We start from the raw sequence: 20,716 nt of genomic DNA, 5'->3' as shown, positions 1-20,716 counted from the left end.
CGGACTCCCTCCCTGCCATCCTGCCTCCTCGAGCTGCTCGCAGCATCCATGTGATGCCAGCGAGTGCTGCTACGAGGCAGTGAGAAGTGAGGGTTTCGCTCGTCTTTCTCCCTCTGACTCTCTGCGTCCGTGCGATGCCGTGAGTACATTTACGAGGTACGTGGTAGGACGTTTGTGTAACTGGGGTCATAGGCAGTGTTAGGCTAGGCTCTCCTCGAGGAATATACCCCCTCCAAGTAGCGAATATTTGCGCCATTAATAAACTTTAGTTCAGAGCATCGGCATAGTGTTATTTCTGTGTGTGTCGGTAGAACCTTGGCGTGGTGTCTGTGATTTGTGTGTGGAAGACGCACGTCTGCAGCGCCGCGTGAGTAACTCGGGTGCGGGCTGGGTGCGATAAACTCCCCTCACTGTCGTTTGTGCGTTATTGTTTGCGTGTGTTTGCGCGCGTGTGTGTGGAAGGCGCGTGCCTGCAATGTGCCACGAGTACCTGGGGCGGGGGCAGGGGTGGAGTGCATTGCGCCCGCTCGCTTGCACTCACGCACAATTGCACAGCGTGTTTGGATGATAAATATAACCTTAACGGCGAGGCGTGCCCCATAGCCCTATCCCTGCCGTTCCTTTTCAACAAGCATTAGCTTCTGTTTGCACAGCGGATTAAGGCTTATCCACGGTGGGGGTGGGGTGTGCAAATTCAAACTGCTATTTAGGCTAGCGTACAACGAGCGCCTGCAGAGGCATGCTCGGGCACGCAGCCACCTCCGTATTAGTGGTGGTGTACGTGGACGTCGGCGTGCATATTCATACTGCTATTGTTTAGCACTAGCCGTTGTGTACAACGAGCGCCTGCAGGGGCACGTGCGTGCACACAGACATCTCCGTATTTTTGGTGGTGTATATGGAAGTGTGTGTGGGATAACTCTGGGTGGTGGTGAGCCAGCCGAGTAGCAATGTCCCTCAGAGAGGGCGCTGGCGCGGGGGAGCTGGTCACCCGATCGGCGGGGGCCTGGCGAGGAGCGGCCAATGAGGAGGAGGGGGGAGCGAAGGGGGTGGACGTTGCGCCCCGCCCGCTCGCAGGGAGCGGGGAGGCGGACATCACCCCCCCCCCAACTGCCCTACATGACATCACAACAACAATCTAGACCACTGGATGGGTTCGGCAGGACTGGATGGATGCCCTGGTGGTCCCCCTCTTTAAGAAAGGGGATCGCACAGACTGTAACAACTACAGGGGCATCTCACGCCTCAGTGTGCCAGGAAAGGTCCTGGCAGGGATTATTCAGCATTGCCTTGTTAGGCATGCTGAGGAGAGGCTTGCAGAGCTCCAATGCGGTTTCAGGAAAGGGGCGGTCCTGAACAGATGCCATATTTTCTGTCATTATATCACCCCCCCTGTACAGCCTGAAGCCGTCCTGGCTGCAACAACAAGTACAATAAAAGATCTTAATACGAACCGGAACCCCATGCGCCTCATTAACAACAAGAACAACAGTAACACCCGCAATAATTTACCCCAACCCACCTGTACAAATGAACACTATGGACAATTATACACATCATCCCCCCACCCGGCCAGACAACGCACCCTGCCCGAAATCGACGTACAATCCGTGGCGAGAGAAGGAACACGTGAACAGGTAAGTGGTCACCGCGACGCGCATGTGGGTGCAATGGATCCAGCAAAAACATCATGAAAAACGGTGCAATCTAGCACGAGTTCGAATGGCTAGTCCATCGTAAGGGACAGGGCTGGGTCGTCTGGTGGCTGAGGCGGGTAGCCCCTGAGGGGACGAAGTGGGCCTCCTGGTTGCACACTCACCATCGGGATTGGGTGGTGGATGCGTCCGGGAAGCCGTCAATTCCGGGGCATCTGAAGGCGGCACAGTTAGTGGCAGGTGAGGACCAGGCAGCGGTACCACATTCTCAGAGTCAACGGACACATTACATGCTCGGCCCTTGTGATATGTAGAAGCGGTATGTGGCACGACGAACGGTTTCAGACGTGAGGGGTGTCCCGATGGTTGGTCAACACGAAGGGCATATTGCAGTGCCGCATGGTTAGTACGGATGGTGAAGTGCCGTCCGCAGTGAGTCGTGTGTGGTATGTGTGGGGGCTGAGCATGTGTGGTGCCGCGACTTTCCGGAGGATGCTGTGTCGACTTGCGACCTTGGGCGTCGTCCGGCCGAGGTTCCGATGCACGCTGTCGTGGAGCTCGGCATCCTGAAGCAACGAGGCCCCGGAGGCCACAGTTGAAGCAGGTAACGAGGGCTGCGGCAGTCCTCAACTGCTCTTGCTGGCGCGCCGAGTGTTGAGGTGGTCGGCCACCAGACCTCCACTCCCCGAGTCGACCGGTGGCAAAAACCTCCGATGGTTGGGCGATGTTCCGCTGGACGCCGAAGTCGAAGCGCTGGCGATGAGGGGTGGCCGCCGTTTCAGGACCAAATGAGCATGAATGTTCCTTGCGGCGCGCAAGGAGCATATGTCAGCGTCGTCTACAGCGAGGACTACAATGCCCAGCTCTTGTGCTAGTGCTAAAAGCTTCTCCGTAACCATAGCATCGATGCCTTCGCAGTCCATGCGTGGAAAAGCTGCCTTAGCGAGAAGAGCTGTGCGGTACGCGAGAGGAGACTCCTTCTCACCCTTGCGCCGAGCATGGAAGTGATGGCGACTATCGGACGGCGGTCCGTAGACCATAGCCAAAAGACCAAGCGCCATCTGTAGTGTGGAACAGCTCGACCTTGGAGTCGTCATGAGGGTGGCGAGGACGTCATTATCCAGGGTCGCTGGAAGGGCGCGCAACGCCTCGTCATCAGTCCAATTGGGCATCTCTTGGTGAGCGAGGAATCATCGCTCAAAGGCTCCCCAGTCGCCGCCCTCCGCTGAAAATGCCGTCAAGACGGGCAGTCGTTGCTCGAACGACGGCTCCGTCCCCAGCTGTCGATGTTCATTTTTGACGCCGTCGCCAGGTGTGGTGGAGAAAATGGCGGCTCCCTCCAGTGGTCGCATCACCTCTGATGCGGTATCTGCTGGTTGGTCCTGGCAGTGCCCGTCGGCTGGAGATGATGTGGTGCTCGTTGATTGGTCCGTACTCCCCACGTTGTACGCCTGGCTTCCGCTGTCGGCGGAACCACTCCAGGCCATGGTGGCAATTTCAAATTGTGGTGCGGTCCCAGTAACGGGAATGGCCATTGTTTAGGCATGCGGTGCCTGGGCATGCGGGCTACATGACACAGCCAACGCAGCCTTGCCTGATGGAGGAGCTCACCAATGGGACTTTGCCCAGATTTTTCAAGGATTTGTGAGCTCCTCACACAATCCAGCCTGGTTAAACCCAGGATGGTTCGTAGGCAGGCCAGCCTAAATGTTTCTAACTGGCGAAAATGCTCCATTAAGGGGGTCCACGTTTCGAAAGCATAGAGAAGACCTGAATCTTCGTGCGGTGCGACAGACCAGGTAGCTTCCACACAGCGTTACGTAAACGATGAAAAGATATTTCTGCTCGACTGATTCGGAGTGAGACTTCTGCTGTTAATCTGGAGCCGGCCATAAGCAAACTGCCCAGGTATGGGAAACTCTCCACTCTTTCCACAACTGCCCCATCACCGATTGGGAGTTGTGTGGGTCGAGTGTCCGATGGTACAAAATACCCATGCAGGTGCTTAGTTTTGGTGGGGCTGATGGTAAGGCCCCAACTACTCCTCTGAATGAGCATCTATTACCAAATCATCGGCATACATAACGTGGTTGACCAATAGGGAGCCATCCCTTGATCGCACCCGGGCATCGATCAGCCTCCCATTATATCTGTACCAAATGGAAATTCCCCCGGTACAGCTATTGAAGGCTTCACGAACTACGTGGCCAAAATAGATGTTTAATAATGTGGGAGCCAGAGGACATCCCTGTCGCACCCCAAGGTGTACAGGGAATGGCTGTGACTCCCGGCCATGTAGTTTTACCCGGGCCCGCTACCCATCATAAAGGTTCTTAATGATCTTGAGCAGAGGGTCAGGTACTCCGAAAGCACGAAGAACAACCCAGAGCCCAGGCCTACAGATGGTATCATAGACCTTGACCAGGTCAATGAAGCAGAGATGTAGGTCTTGTTGGAATTCCCTACACCTCTGCTGTAGCAGACGGACAGAAAATATGGCATCTGTGCAGGACCGCCCTTTCCTGAAACCGCATTGGGGCTCTGCAAGCCTCTCCTCAGCGTGCCTAGCAAGGCGATGTTGAATAATCATTGCCAGGACCTTTCCCGGCACACTGAGGAGTGAGATGCCCCTGTAGTTGTTACAGTCTGTGCGGTCCCCCTTCTTAAAGAGGGGGACCATCAGGGCATCCTTCCAATCCTGTGGAACCCGTCCAGTGGTCCAGACTGTTGTTATGATGTCATATAGGGCAGTCTGTGCACAAACGCCACCCTCCCTCAGCATTTCGCTTGGGAGATCATCTCTGCCCAGTGCCTTTCCTGGTCTTAGACTCCGGATCGCCTTCAGTACTTCCTCAACAGATGGCACCTCAGCCAGCCACTCACAGGGGGTGACTTCTTCCAATATTTGAGGCACACACTCACTCTCGCACACACACACTCCCACAAAGACCTAGTTCCCCCGTATAGCCTTAACATACTGCTGGGGCAAGTGCTGTTAGCGAGCACCTATGAAGGCCGGAACGGTACACGAGGGGGTGGGTGGCCAGCGCCACGCCCGAGCGCCTTTGTCTCCCCAGTGGCGATGTTTACACACCGCACCAGGTTCTCATTTAAGGCTGAGTCGACATAGGGGACGCTCGGGATCGGTTCAGATAATGGAAATTGCTGTGCAGTGTTGGTGGTGGCCCAGAGCAGGAATCAAAATCGGGTCTCTGGCCGGGTTCAGAGTAGCACAGCGGCGCGCTAACCGCTGCGCCACCGCTCCCCATCACCACCACCATCATCATCTTCATCGTCGTCAATATCACCACCATCACCACCGTCATCACCACCATCATCACCGTCATCACCACCATCATCACCATCATCCCCATCATCACCATCATCACCACCGTCATTACCACCATCACCATCATCACCATCATCGTCAACACCACCGTCATCATGGCCGGGTTCGAATCGCCACGCACTAACCGCTGCGCCACCGCTCCACACACACACAGACACACACAGACACACAGATACAAACAGAGACACACACAGACACAGACACACACAGACCCAACAACAACCGCCATTCGCCACTAGTGGAGGTGACGTCACCACGACGCTTGTGCCAGGCTAGGTGCACCTTGAGGCCACGTGAAGTGTCGAACGCCCGCTGGCAGGAGGTCAAAGGGGCAGACCCAGGTGCCACAGGTCGACTGACTGAGACGACTGGCTGATGCACCACCTGCGCCCCCTACTGTGCCAACTTGCTGTGTTTTAGCCACCAGGCGCTCCGCTCATTGTTGTGAGCGTCGCTCCTCCGCCCTCCGTTGTTGTTGCAGGGCGACTGCCTCCAACTGCCCAGTAGCGTCTTTCACCAGCCTCCTCCACAGAGACCGATCTTGACACCGCTGGTACCAGTCATCGGCAAGTCCACTCAGCTCCACGTCCTCTTGTACCACATCACTCCATCTTTTCTCTAGCCCGTGCCGTGCCCGTTTAGCCACCTCGAACCGGCCGAACAAAAGCTGTTTAGGCATGCTGTGACTGGGCATGCGGGCCACATGACCCAGCCAACACAGCCTTGCCTGGGTCATGTAGCCCGCATGCCCAGTCACCGCATGCCTAAACAGACACACACACAGACACACATACAGACACACACACAGACACACACACAGACAAACACACAGACACACAACTAGACAAAGATCCCCGTATAGCCTGAATAGACTGTGGGGGCAAGTGCCATTAGCGAGTAGCATCTATGAAGGCCGGCACTGTGGCACACGAGGCCGCCTTTGTCTCCCCATTGGCGATGTGTTTACACAACACACCGGGTACTCGTTTGAGGCTGAGTCGACCTAGGGGAGGCACAGGACCGGTTCACATCATTGTAACTGGTAGTGTTATCCGGAGCGGGATCGAACTCGGGTCGCGGGTTCGTAGTGCAGCGCAGAGCTAACGGCCACACTGCTGCAGCGAGCGACGTGTAGAGGGCTCCTTGTTTTTTCCTCACACTTGACAGGCACAATCACTGAGCGACGTATACACACTGGGCTACGCATGGCTAACCCACTAATATGGCTCCATCGCCGGCGTCTTAACTACACAACTGGCTGACTGGTAGAGTGACGACGACGATGATAGGAGCTGTACAGCGGATCGGCCATGCGGCCGGGTGATGGCCAAGAGACAAAGGCGAAGACAGCGATGGCAGCCAGGACCCGGACCACCACGAAAGCCCCGAACCTCCAGTGACGCCCCCTTTTTATACTCCTCGGCGTGGCCAATCCCCACCTCCTGCCACTCCCCCTTCTGGAACCTTCGAGCAGGTTCCTGGAGCTTCCCGACTGATCCCCGCCTCTGACCCTTAGCGCAGGTACGCCCCCCGTTATGGTTGGCTGTTATATAATGCACCCATACCCGTAATTATCCTTCCTGCTCAAGAAATGGCACCCTGTCACTACACTACAACTCCCCACTCACCCACGCACACATACATTCACACACTAACTCACTCACTCACACACACATTGACACACTCACACACACTCCCACACCCACACACTCATCCACACACCAACTGACCCACATACACAGTCATATCCAGGCGTCTATGACGTCTCCTGGCCAAACTCCAATTGGCGGAGCCAGGAGATTGAATCTTTACCCTCGGGGCTCCTCCAGAAACAACGAAAAACCACTTCGTGTGGCCACGTGGAATGTTTGAACACTCACTGCCGGAGATGAGGCTGCCACTCCTCTGTCGGGAGCTGGACTGGTACCGCCTGGATCTCTGTGGCATTCAGGAGGTCCGGTGGACCGGTTCTGGCTCCTGCCACCATGAGGGGTGGACAGTCCTCTACTCGGGGCAGGAGACTGTCAAACAACAAGGTGTGGCTCTTCTTCTGAACAAAAGAATGAAGGGGGCATGGGAGCATGGTGGTGAGGTGTGGGAAGCTGTAAGCCCCAGGCTACTTTGGGCTCGCTTTCCCATCCACCGGAGGCGAGGAGTTGTGGTCGTGGTTACTTATGCCCCCACTGAAGACGAACATCCGTGGAGGGATGCAGGCAAAGCCGATGAGTCAGATACCTTCTATGACCTCCTGTCACAGGTGCCCGAGTTGGTTATGATGCTGGCACCTGGTCTGGAGTGATTGGAGTGATTGGAGGGCATGGGCCAGATCAGCTCAATAACAACGGTAGGAGGCTGCTAGATTTTTGTGCAGCCCATGGGCTTGTAATTACCAACACGCTCTTCCGGTATCGGCGCATCCACACAACATCATGGATGCATGCCGGGTCTGAGCAAAAACATCTGCTGGACTACATAGTGACGGACCAGCGGATGCGAGCCCATGTCCTTGACACCAGGACCTACCGTGGAGCTGATCTGCCCTCTGACCATCGACAAGTCATCTGTAAGATGCGCCTGCCATTCTTCTACTCCGGTGGTGGGTATACACCCAGGACCCCATTCCAACCTAAAGTGGCCTGGTCTCAGTTAGCTGATGAAATTTGCAAGCGAGAATTTCATCATGGCTTGCGGCTGGGGTTGCATCGTCCCCCACTCCTCCTGATGTCGAAGGTAAATGGGCGGGGTTTAGGACTGTGACTCATGCAGCTGCAATGGCTGCTTTGGGTACGCGGTCCAGACCTCTGCAGAGACCCTGGCTGACAGAGGAGGTGTTCAGGATAGTTGAGAAAAAGCGACAGGCCTACTCTCATCGGCTACAGCATCCCACGTCAGAGAATGAGGAGGCTTACTGCTGCCTTCACTCGGAGGTTCGGAGAGCCGGAAGGCACTGCAAGGATGGGTGGTGGTCGCGGGTTGCTGAGGAGATGGAGTCTGCCTCAGTGGCCCGCGATCACAAATCACTATTTAACTCCATCAAAAAAGTAACCTGCAGCGCCACACCTATTACCGTCATTAGGGGAAAAAACGGTGATCCAATCTCCTACCCCCAGGAACAGGTTTGCAGATTTGCTGAGCATTTCTGAGGTCCTGGGGGAGGGAAAATCCCTCAGCCAGGAAAACATCATGGCACAAAGTGGGGATGAACCTGCTGAGGCTGCGGTGCCTCCAATATTGGAAGAAGTCACCCCCTGTGAGTGGCTGGCTGAGGTGCCATCTGTTAAGGAAGTACTCAAGGCGATCCGGAGTCTGAGACCAGTAAAGGCACTGGGCAGACATGATCTCCCAAGCGAAATGCTGAGAGAGGGTGGCGTCTGTGCACATACTGCCCTATATGACATAATAACAACAGTCTGGACCACTGGATGGGTTTCGCAGGATTGGAAGGATGCCCTGGTGGTCCCCCTCTTTAAGAAGGGGGACCGCACAGACTGTAACGACGACAGGGGCATCTCACTCCTCAGTGTGCTGGGAAAGGTCCTGGCAAGGATTATTCAACATCGCCTTGCTAGGCATGCTGAGGAGAGGCTTGCGGAGCCCCAATGCGGTTTCAGGAAAGGGCGTTCCTGAACAGATGCCATATGTTATGTCCGTCTGCTACAGCAGAGGTGTAGGGAATTCCAACAAGACCAACATCTCTGCTTCATTGACCTGGTCAAGGCCTATGATACTATCAGTAGGCCTGGGCTCTGGGTTGTTTTTCGTGCTTTCGGAGTACCTGACCCTCTGCTCACGATCATTAAGGACCTTCGTGATGGAGAGAGTGGAGAGTTTCCCATACCTGGGCAGTGTGCTTATGGCCGGCTCCAGTTTAACAGCAGAAGTCTCACTCCGAATCAGTCGAGCGGCAATATCTTTTCATCGGTTGCGTAACGCTGTGTGGAAGCTACCTGGTCTGTCGCTCCGCACGAAGCTTCAGGTCTTCTCGGCCACAGTCATTCCCTCTCTTCTCTTCGCTTGCGAAACATGGACCCCCCTAATGGAGCATCTTCGCCGGTTAGAAACATTTAGGCTGGCCTGCCTACGATCCATCCGGGGTTTAACAAGGCTGGATTGTGTCAGGAGTTCACAAATCCTTGAAAGATCTGGGCAAAGTCCCATTGGTGAGTTCCTCCGGCATTCAAGGCTGCATTGGCTGGGTCATGTAACCCGCATGCCCAGGCACCGCATGCCTAAACAGCTTTTGTTCGGCCGGATCGATGGGACTAAACGGGCACGGCACAGGCTAGAGAAGAAATGGAGTGATGTGGTACAGGAGGACGTGGAGCTGAGTGGACTTGCCGATGACTGGTACCAGCGGTGTCAAGATCGGCCTCTGTCGAGGAGGCTCGTGAAGGACGCTACTGGGCAGTTGGAGGCAGTCACCCTCCAACAACAATGGAGGGCGGAGGAGCGACGCTCACAACAACGAGCGGAGTGCCGGGTGGCTAAAGCACAGGTGGTGCATCAGCCAGTCATCTCGGTCATCTCGGTCAGTCGACCCATGGCACCTGGGTCTGCCCCGTGACCTCCTGCCAGCGGGCGTTCGACACTTCACGTGCCCTCAAGGTGCACGTGGCCTGGCACAAGCGTCGTGGTGACGTCACCGCCACTAAGTGGCGAATGGCGGTTGTTGTTCTCAGGCTCATGTCTCATCTGACATTATCATGTTGGAGGACTTCTGACATCTGACTGACGACGTTCATGATGGTCATGGCCTTTCGTTTAGGAAACAGAAAAACACATTGTACCAGGTCAATACTGTAAAATACAGATATTGAGAAAAAACATAAGGCAATTGGAGTGGTAACCATCTCGTAAATATTAAAAATGAAAGGTCTTTGATTAAAAGAGCCTGCGGCAGTGGCACCAGGTCAATAGCAATTATGAATACCTATCATAGTTGGCACTTTCCAAGGAAGAGCTCATGTTAATGTGCTTCAAATAGGTACTCATCAACTCCAGAGGGATTAAAGGATGATTCAGTAACTTATCGAGATATGAACTTATGATCTTTAATGATAGCTTTCTGTCTTATTGGACCCCTCACCCTCCAAAAACGATTGACAATGGCTACCAAAACCATTTGGAACAATATGACATGGTTCAAACGAAGAACTCCCCACTGAAAGCATTTCTGAAGACAACAGATGAATAATTGAGAGAATTCAGAAATCTCTTACCAACCTCAATTCACTGTGTTCTACTAAAGCTTCTCATCTCATCTATTTTTTTTTAATCTGCTTCCTTTTTCCTTCCCTCAATTGGCCACAATTGCATTGTTAATGTTGCCCTTCCATCTGATGTGCTAGATACTCACCTGCCAACTCTAGTTGGTTTGTTTTCACATTGTAAATCATACATCATGCTAGTTTTATTTCGTGTATTTTTCTAAGGGAAAATTTCTTTTTGCCGTTGTCAGTTCCATTCTTTGTCCAATTTGAGCTCAAAGGAGCATGCGTCTTGCCTTGAATTTCGTTGAAAAAATTACGCACAACCAGCCTGCTACAGAGAGCAATGCTCATTATGCCTTCGGCAAGTCAATATATTTTATTCGTATATGTGACATTTAGTTAGATCAAGTGGTAAAGCAAATGTAATTTCATCATTTGTGCACTCATTGATGACCAGGCTGAGGCCATGAAATCTCTGCACTAGAAAAGTCAGCTCAATAACAGGAAGCTGTCTTGATTCAGATTAAGGATATTGGCAGTACCAGCATCGTGCTCTGCCCTTGGAGCTGCCTGGCTACTGTTTCCATGCCTTCTTGACTGATAGCATGACTGAAACATCAATGAGGATGATATAACGCTCTAACGTTGTTCACGTCTCACAGCCGGAATACTGCCGACTGCTTCGCTCCTGACAAAGCGCTGATACACCCCTGGATCGATTAGGCTGGTCCTTGGGATGAGGATCTAGAAATGGAAGATACCAAGTGAGCTTCAACCCAATAGTGGTGTTTAGGAGAACGTTTATCTATGAGTATATATAGGCTGGCTGACAGATATGAAGTTACTCATTTGGTGGTCATCTACAACAACAATAATAATTGCATACCCTTTGTCATACCACTGATGGGTGAAGTCTTCCCACACTGGATAAGTCGTGAAAATTGTTTAACTATACTCCATAATGCTTGTCAACGTGGGTTGATGACGAGAAGGCTCAAGGCCAGTTTGCTTGATGTTAACTATGAGCGAGAATCAAACTCATGTGGTCTGATTCATATTGCAATGCACAAACTATTGTGCCACTGTTACACTCATATGTATAAGTTAACAGGGAAATACAAAAAATTCTATGCCATTTTTTGTACTGTCAATAAAAGGAGAAAATAACATTGCCACGTTGGTCAACCCGTCGTCTGTAAATTACGAGATTACAAATCTAAACTCTTAGGCATAATGGAGAGAAGGGTTTTGGTAGTTGGACGATTTCAGAATGGGTAGCAGGTGGCAATCCTAATCAAATCCCATTTTCCATATTTCGTGTGCATAGGTCTGTTGTAGACAAAATACGGCCTGCCGATGAAGCATGTCCTGTATTCCTACATGTGTAAAGAAGCTCTTTCGCAGGGTCCATTTTCTAGATGATTTCTTTCACGATAACATATTTACAGGCGAGAATACGACTCACACGTTTCACAAGGCTATAACTATCTGCAGTCCAAGTGGTTTCTACTAGATTAATCTCGAACAGTCTTTCTTGATGGTTTCCACCATGAAGATCTCCAAAAGTCGGCCCCGATGTCGTCCACCTGCAGTTGTTCTTCAGTCCCAAAGGCTGATTGTGGGCCTCACTCCCCCTTATATACCCGCACGGCCACGCCCTGGTAACGTCCAGCACTTTCCGCCGGGAGATTCTCTCAGCAGACTCTACCATCGTCTACATCACTTCTCTTCGATGGCAAAGGTTATTGTGGGGGTAATGGAGATGGGTGGAAACAGGTACAGGGTACTGTACGGGGGAAGGTTCGTGTGAGTCGTCCTCTCGCGTTGTAAATACGTTATCGTGAAATAAATCATCTGGAAAATGGAACGTGCAAAGGGGCTTCTTTACACATGTGAGTGTAAGCCTACGTACAATGTCATGTGTTGTTGCTGTAGAGTATTTTCATATTACCAGTGGGTCAATGAAGAAAGGATAGTGATTAAGGTAGTGAGTGATAGGATGGGTGAGTCATTTGTGAGAGCGTGAAATAGTGCGTGAGTGAGGTTGACACAGTGAATGATCGGGTGATTGTGTGAATGATCAGGTAAATATATGACTCATGAGGAGGGAGATGGAGTATTACGTGAATCATAGAGTAAGGGAAGTGGGTGAGTTCATAATCGAGTGAGTACCAGTTTATTTAGTTGAACAAGGCGAGAACTATAGAGACCAGGATGAGTCTCACTTGCAAGAAAGATCTGGATCACAAAAATGATCAAAGCTAAATAAAAACACAGAGTTACAGTAATGAAAGCAAATATATTATAAAAAAACAAGTGCTCCGTCACATGGGAAATCGACGTAATGGAGTTAAGGGATGATGGAATATGTGAGAAATGTGCGACACGGATGTCATCTGGCCCCGACACGACTTAACATTTTCTTTGACTATGTAGTTTGAGACGATTTCCATGGATGTGTAGAGAAGCTGGCGACGACTCACTCAGAGACGGGGGTGAGGTTAAGGGATTTCGCCGTTTATTCACGGTTACACAACACACGGGGGGGTGAACCACTTCCCAGGGGTTAGGGGTCCCGGGCTAGGCCCCACTCGGTCCAGACACAGCCGGCTGCTTCGTGCCGTCTCCTCTGCGCCGGCCGTGGGATCAGCCAACACGGCCGACCAAGGAGCACAGCCACGTCCAGCCCTGGCGCTGTGCTGTATCCCCTATCCCTACCCTCTTGCCCCTGGCTCCCCGTTTCACCCTCTCTCGACCCTTGACTCCAGCTAAGACCCCGCTTACGTCACGGGGTCCCCCCTTTATCCTCGAGGAGCTGTGTCGTCATGTGCACTGTCCAGCGTGCATGACCCCACGTCCCGTGACATCATCGCACCGGACAGTGCACATGACGCCACTCCTCTCTTCTACCCCCCTTTCAGATGTACCAGTAGAATTTATATCTGGTAGAGATCAAATGGGAGGCTGATCGATGCCCGAGTCCGGTCATGGAATGGCTCTCTATTGGTAAACCATATTATGAATGCTGATGATCTGGTGATTACTAACCACTCTAAGGAGGTGTTGGAGACACTACAGCTAAACATGGAGCATTTAACTAAAATATGGGCCGTTACCATCAGCCCCACAAAAACAAATCACCTCCCTGGGTATTTTACGTAATCAAAAATGCTCCCTTCCTGAATTCCTCATGTATTTGAGGCAGTTACGGAGAGAGTGGAGAAATTTCAATACTTGGGCAGTGTGCTGATGTCCAATTCCGTGGTCTCACTTCAAATCATTCGAGCAGCATTATATTTTCATCAGCTGTTGAACACTGTGGAAGCTACCTGGCATGTTACTCCATACAATTCTTCATGTCTTCTCGGTCACAGTTATACCCTCCCTTATCTCTCTCGAAAGGAACATCTGCGCTGGTTTGAAACATTTAGGTTAGCTTGCCTACGATCTATCAGGGTTTAACCAGACTGGACTGTGTGAGGAGCTTACAGATTCCTAGGATATCTGGACAAATCCCCATCTGTGGGCTCCTCCGGCAAGCGAGGCTGCGTTGGTTGTGTCATGTAGTCCGTATGCACAGCCACCGCATCCCCAAACAGCTTCAATTTGGCTGGATCGATGGCGCTAAATGGGCGCCGTACGGGCTAGAGAAGAGATGGACTGACGTGGTACAGAAGGATGTGGAGCTGATTGGACTTATTGATGACTGGTATCAGCAGTGTCACGATCGGATTCTGTGGAGGAGGTTCATGAAAGGCGCTGCTGGGGAGGTGGAGGCAGTCGCCCTCCAGCAACAGCATCGGGCAGAGGAGCGAGACTGAAAACAACGAGCAGAGCGCCAGACAACTGAAACAAAGAAAGTTGGCACAGTCGGGAGCACGGCTGTTGCATCTGCCCATCATCTGCCAGCCAGCCTTCGACACTTCACGTGGCCTCAAAATACACCGAGCATGGCACAAGTGCTGTGGTGATGTCACCGCCACTTACTGGTGAACGACGGTTGTTTTTGCTGTGCGTGTGTGCACGGATGCATGTGCGCCTGTGAGTCTCGTGTATGGAGAGATAGAAAGGCAGCCGGGCGTGGTGCTGGCCATTCACCCCGTGTGCCTTTCCAAGCTTCATAGGCGCTGCTCGCTAACAGCACTTGCCCCAATATTCTGGTAAGGCTATACGGGGGTTGATTGTCGCTGTTGTGTGTGTGCAGGCGTTCACCCCCCTCCCCCGCCGTGTGTGCAGTTATAGGGACTCATTACGCCCCCTCCCGACAAGCAGGCCAGCATCCGGACAAAAGGTAAGTGACAAAACATTTTTTCCCATTTACGCAACTTTATGTTTTTGTTCACGATGCAGTATTTATTACAGTATTACATGCAAATGTACAATATTTTGTATTGTTGTACTATTCGCTAAGAGCACCTCCCATTGGTACGGTTGACTACATACGATGCAAAGTAAGTTCAACATAGATACATATATATTGTACAGCACTTTCCCAAATAGTCTATTGATGCTCTACGGCAGGCATGTCCAAAGTCCGGCCCACGGGCCAATCACGGCCCGCGGTCAGATTTCATACGGCCCGCAGCTTCGGTCTTATAATGTGTTATTTATGGCTCGCTAGCTCTGTCAGAATCAATAAATCATAAAACTTTAAAGATGTAATTCCTCCTTCCGCCACACGGTGGCAGCACCATTCTAATGCTCTCTGGCTCTGCATCCGTGCCGCGAACCCTTCTCGAATCATTTCTGCCATGGCGACTGCAAAAAAAAAGAGAAAAGTTGACAGTGAGGGTCGCCGCTTTCAGGAGCCGTGGGAATTACAATACTTTTTCATTGGAAATCGAGTAAATTGTGTTTGTCTAATTTGTAAAGAGACGGATGCCTTGTTTAAGGATTTCAACGTAAAGAGACACTATGAGACATGCTACAACATACGACAAGCTAACAGGGAGTGATCACGCTGAAAAAGTAAAGCAACTTCAAGCTGCTCTGGCATCGCAACAACGATTCTTCACGCCGGCTTGTGAGTCAAAGGAAAACATCACCAAAGCCAGCTACGAAGTGGCCATGTTAATAGCTAAACATGGAAAACCTTTTACTGAAGGTGCGTTTATCAAAGACTGGGTCATGAAAATGGTAGAGAACATTTGCCCCGAGAAGAAGCAATAATTTTTGAATGTTTACCTGGCACACAACACTGTGGCACGGATAGTTGAGGACATATCGTCAGATATTCAGAGAGAACTGGGGGACAGGGGAGTGGCTTTTGATTATTTCTCATTAGTCTGCGATGAAAGCACCAATGCATCTGACACTGCACATCTTCGACCTCGCCACCGCCAAGTGACGGGGCCGACCCCGCTTCCCTCTCACCGCTCCCCACATAAACACACCCTCACACATTTCCCCCCCATAGAGCTCCGAAAAGCCCTTGTAGGGATAATCTTCACGGTTTCCTGCGGTCAGGGAATTGGGCGGCCACCCCCGATGCTGGTTCGCACCTCGGCGCTGTGACCAGGTTGAGGTTGTATGGTCACGGCGAGGGCTGTCCAGCCACCACGGGTGAAATGCATCACCCCCACACACACGTATCGACAAGGCAGACAGGGGTCCACAACCACGAACTAAGGGGAAGCCAGAGGGGGGGGGGCAGCTGATTGGCGTGGCAGTGTGCTCAGGAACCGCCGGCGCGAAGCAGCCCACAGCGAGCCTTTGTTATGGACGCCGCGGCTGATTGGTATAACAAAAGGCACCGCGGGCTCATTGTTAGAGCAATCGGGAATACGGCTGAACGAGTACGACGACCTGATTGGCCGAGAGGGCCCTCGGGTCGGAGGCCTTTGATGTAGATTAACGATTAAAGGGGAGCGCAAACAGGCAGAGAGTCTCTTTACTCCAAAAAGTCAGCGCTCGAGACAGCTTCCAGCTCGGCCACCCGAGCGTCCGTGCGACGCATCGAGGTGAGCGGCGAAGAGACCAGCGGAACGCCGAGCGCATCCAACCCTGAGTAAAGAGGTAAAGGAGTATCCAAATCCGCTTAGAGCGTATCGAATTAGATAAACCAGGAATAGACCCTCGGGCGTTAGCGTAGGTCAGCCTTGTCGATCCACACTGATTTAACAGCAAATCGCAGGTAGCCAATAATAAATCATTAACAACTAATCGTAGCCTCGTGTGGTTTCGACGAGAAGTGTGAATGCGTGGTGCTGTGTGTACGTACGCTCGCAGCGTGTGAGTGCTGTGCGGGGCTGCGCGAGTGGAGGCGTCGCGTTCGATTGCCGGCAAAACTCTCGGTGCTCTGTGTACGTACGCTCGCAGCGTGTGAGTGCTGTGCGGGGCTGGGTGAGGGGAAGTATCGTGTTTAAGGGAAGGCTCGAGGAGGGTGTTTGAATGAACAAGGTGGATAAGGGACCAGCCGGGAGTTATGTCTCACAGAGAGGAATCGGGGGGCAGTAGCCCCCACAAAGTGGATTGTCCACACTGATCTGCAATAAAGTCAGCGAAGAAGCAGGCAACGCTATTAAACTTCACTGTATCATTCACCAGCAGGCTTTCTGCGCCAAACATCTCAAATTTGACGATTTTATGAAACCAGTGGCAAAGGCAGTCAATTCTATTCGCTCTAAAACTCTATACCACCGACAGTTTCAGCAGTTCTTGCGTGACATCCAGGCTGAATACGGTGACGTAATATATCACAACGATGTGAGGTCGCTAAGTCGGGAGTCCACACTGCAGCGATTTTTCTCTCTCAAAGAGGAAATTGGACATTTTTTGCGTGAGAAGGGACAACCAATGGAAGAACTGTCCGATCCTGTATGGCTGGCAAATCTGGCTTTTTTGGTTGACATAACGAAGCATCTGAATGCGCTGAATGTTAATCTTCAAGGGAAAGATGCAGTGGTGAGCCAGCTATATGCTCACATCAAGGCCTTTGGAACCAAACTGCAACTTTTCCAAAGACACTTGTCCAAAACAGAGCCCTGCACCGCGCACTTCCCAGCTTTAAAAGAGGTCATTGACAGTTTCCCACAGGACAACATCGGTGCGCAAATGAAGAGTTATGCAACAGCTATCGCATCTCTTTCTGTGGAATTTAACAAACGCTTTCGGGACTTTGCAGTTATTGAAATGGACATGTTGCTTTTCTCTTCTGCCTTCTCCTTGGACCCTGATGATGCTCCTCCACAGCTGCAGCTGGAGCTCATTGAGCTGCAGTTTGACGATGAGTGCCACGGGAAACACCAGCAGTGTTCTCTTGTTAACTTTTACCGGCAGCTGGACAAAAGCAGGTTTCCAGAAATGCGGTCATTCGCTAAGAAAATGCTGAGCTTATTCAGCTCCACATATTTGTGTGAGCAAACATTCTCAGTCATGAACTTAAACAAGAACCAATTTAGGTCAAGGATGAGTGACTCCCACTTGCGTGACATTTTACGCATCTCAACCACTGCCCTCATGCCAGACCTGGTCTCTTTACTGAAATCTATATCTCAGTAACACCCTTCTCATTAGTGTCAGCAAGTTATCTGTTCCTTGATCAATCTGAAATTGAGTGTTTCGAACGGTAACATCTGTCACTATTAACAGTGAAAAGCCTAAAGCACACTAATGCACTTGGACTTATGGCACTTGTTTTATTAAACTCTTGAATAAGATTTGGTTATAACTGTTGATGTCATGCACCTGTAGATGTGACACAAACTCTTGCATTCTGAAAGATCTTGTAAAAGACAAGGGCAAAATTCACTTGTTTTAAAGTTTAATGATAACAGACCACTTTGCATTACTTATAACTCCTGTTCAATATGTTCATCAGGCGAATATGTTCAATGTTATCTGACTGAATGAAAGGCAGAATTGTGTTTTTAGAGTTGTTCACGTCTGCCTGAGTGGCTTATATTTGGTTACATTGTCATTTGAAAAATAAAGGTAATTGTGACAATGATAATTGTTTTATAACAGTGTGTGTTTTCACGTAACTTTTGTGGTAAAAATGTCGGAAGGAACTATTGGCCCCCGGGCATCTTCACTTTATCAAATTTGGCCCTCTTTGCAAAAGGTTTGGACACCCCTGCTCTACGGGGAACGTTTGTCATAGTGAGTAAAGTTTAAATTGGGGTGGTGTCATTTTCACAATTTCCCCAATGTTTTTAAATGGCCGACTTGCACTTCAGCCATTTTCGGACCCAATTAATAAATCTCTTCATCTTCTAGGGCTTGGTGGCGGTGGTGGCAGAAGTGGTGGTGAAAACGGTTGAGGTGGTTAAAGCTGTGGCAGAGTTGGAGATGGCATCATTGTTATTTTTAGACACGGCCCATATCAGCTCTTTCAGCTGGCGACGGAGATGTAGGTTCTCTTTGCGCAGCCTCTCTTCCCCGTGCCACATGTCCTTGTGACGCACCAGCTTCCCGCGCAGCCTAAACTGTTTCTGCCCCCTCTGAGGATTCAGGAAGTTCAACTCCCTCAGGTGGTTGTGCAGCGACCTCCGGAGATCTTTGTTTTTACAGCGCAGCGACATTTGACGCTGCACTGCATTGCACTCTCAGAGAAAATCCGCACGGAGAGACGCACGCTCCCATCAAGGCACTCTCGTGGACTCCAGCTCCAACTGGCACTCTGTGATGCCACAGCGGCGAAGCCGCTCTGCCGGCGCCGACGCTGCTCTTCCCTCACCACCCCCCACATGAACACACACACACCCCCACATAGGGCCTCGTGGGGAAGTCACCTGACCTTTGGGTTTTTACCCGGGGGGCCCCCTCGTGGGAAAGGCCCCAACGGTTTCCTAGGGTCAGGAAATTGGCCGATTTCCCCCAGGTTAAATTGCGCTGCGGCGCCGTGAAGTGACTTAAAGATAACAGGTCATGGCCAGGCCACCCTGCCACCGCAATGAAAACACACACAACAGCCGGCAGTAGGGGGCAGAGTGCTGAAATCGGCAGGAAAACCAGGACAGATGTGCTTGTGCCCCAAAGCAGCAGCCCCGCGGCAGTCCCTTTGATATGGAAATCGGGATTCGAACGACGCCGAGGGCACCGATGCAGGAGATGAGGCTGGGCGGGAGGAGCCAGAGCGATCTGATTGGCCAGGAGGGCCGCGGGATTATTAACACGGACCCTTTGATGTAGAGGACAATAAAAGGGCCATAAAGAGGGCAAGAGCTCTCTTCTTCTCAAGTCAGCCATCGGGACGGTCGACTCTCCAGTCCAGCCACTCGAACGTCCGTGTGACGAGTCGAAGTGCTGTGAGGACGGATCCACCGGAGCGCCGTATGAGTCGAACCGTGAGTACGAGAGAGAGGGAGATAGTGAATGGCATAGGAACCCCTTGAGAAGGTAATTTGAAGTAAGCCGGGCGAATTGGGTTCAGATTGTCGAGAGACAGAGTGGTTTCCTCGCCGATTTCAGCTCCGAGCCACGTAGAGGGTAATCTCAGTCACACGGGGAATAAATCATTAGTAATCAATAAACCGTTTTGTGTGGTTTCTGCAAAGTGTGCAGAGAGTGGTAACGTGGTGTGTGTACGGGAATACGTAAAGAGCGCGTGCGTATTCAGTGATAAAACAACCACGCGTCGGGGCCGTTGTTTGTGCGCGAGGGCGTATTTACCCACGTGTTTGTACTCGCTCATGCGTGTTCACTCGGGGCTTAACGCGCATGCCTTCTCATCCGTAGCGTGCTGTTGCCCTGGGAATTAACGGGCAGTCCCTCCGGTCGCTGATTCCCTATTGCACGGGATGTGCGGGGGCGGCAGCGCAGCGTTAACAACACTCGCCGCGCGGGTGTCGCGCAGAGATACATTGACGAGCGTGTATTCCTCAGATGCAGCTTGATTAATGAGTTCCGAGCCGGAGCGGGGAGGGAATCAGTGGTCACGCAGTGTTGATGCAACGGGTTGAAGTCCTGCCAGCAAAAAAGCGCTGATTAATTCATTGCTCCCGAACGGCTGCGACGGCCAATAAAATAATATTACGTAATTCAATTACGTGGTGCTGCTGGCGGTGGACCGGTGGTCGCCGCGTGCGTGGAGCTGCACCGAGAGGTGCGCGGGCACACACGTGCCTATTCACACCGCAGTTGTTGCAGTTGTAGTGGTAGCGGTTATTGTGGTGGTGGTTATTGTGGTTAGTTGTACGGCCAGTGGGCTCGTGCTGCGCCGCGGCCGCGCATCCTCACACTGCTATTTTTAGCGCGAGTCGTAGCGGACGAGGTGAGCCGTGCGCGGGCAGCTGCCGCGCTATTTTTAACGTGTGCACGGGGGTGAGCAGAAACGTGCGGGGCGTTCCTACTAATATTTGGGGGAATGCATGTGGAGGGTGTGTGAATGACCGAGGTGGCCAAGGGCCAGCCGAGAGTTATGTCTCACAGAGGGGAAGCGGCAGCGGCGAGGCGTGCAGAAGAGGGAGGGGGAGAGGAATCGGGGGCAGCAGCCTCAACAGCTCTTTCGGCTGTTGAAGAGTCTCTCGGTTCTCCATCAACTCCTCCTGCTGATGCTGTAG

The sequence above is a fragment of the Lampetra fluviatilis genome, chromosome 79 (assembly GCF_964198595.1).
Source record: "Lampetra fluviatilis chromosome 79, kcLamFluv1.1, whole genome shotgun sequence".
In the NCBI taxonomy this organism is placed as follows: domain Eukaryota; kingdom Metazoa; phylum Chordata; class Hyperoartia; order Petromyzontiformes; family Petromyzontidae; genus Lampetra; species Lampetra fluviatilis.
This window is presented reverse-complemented; position numbering follows the sequence as displayed.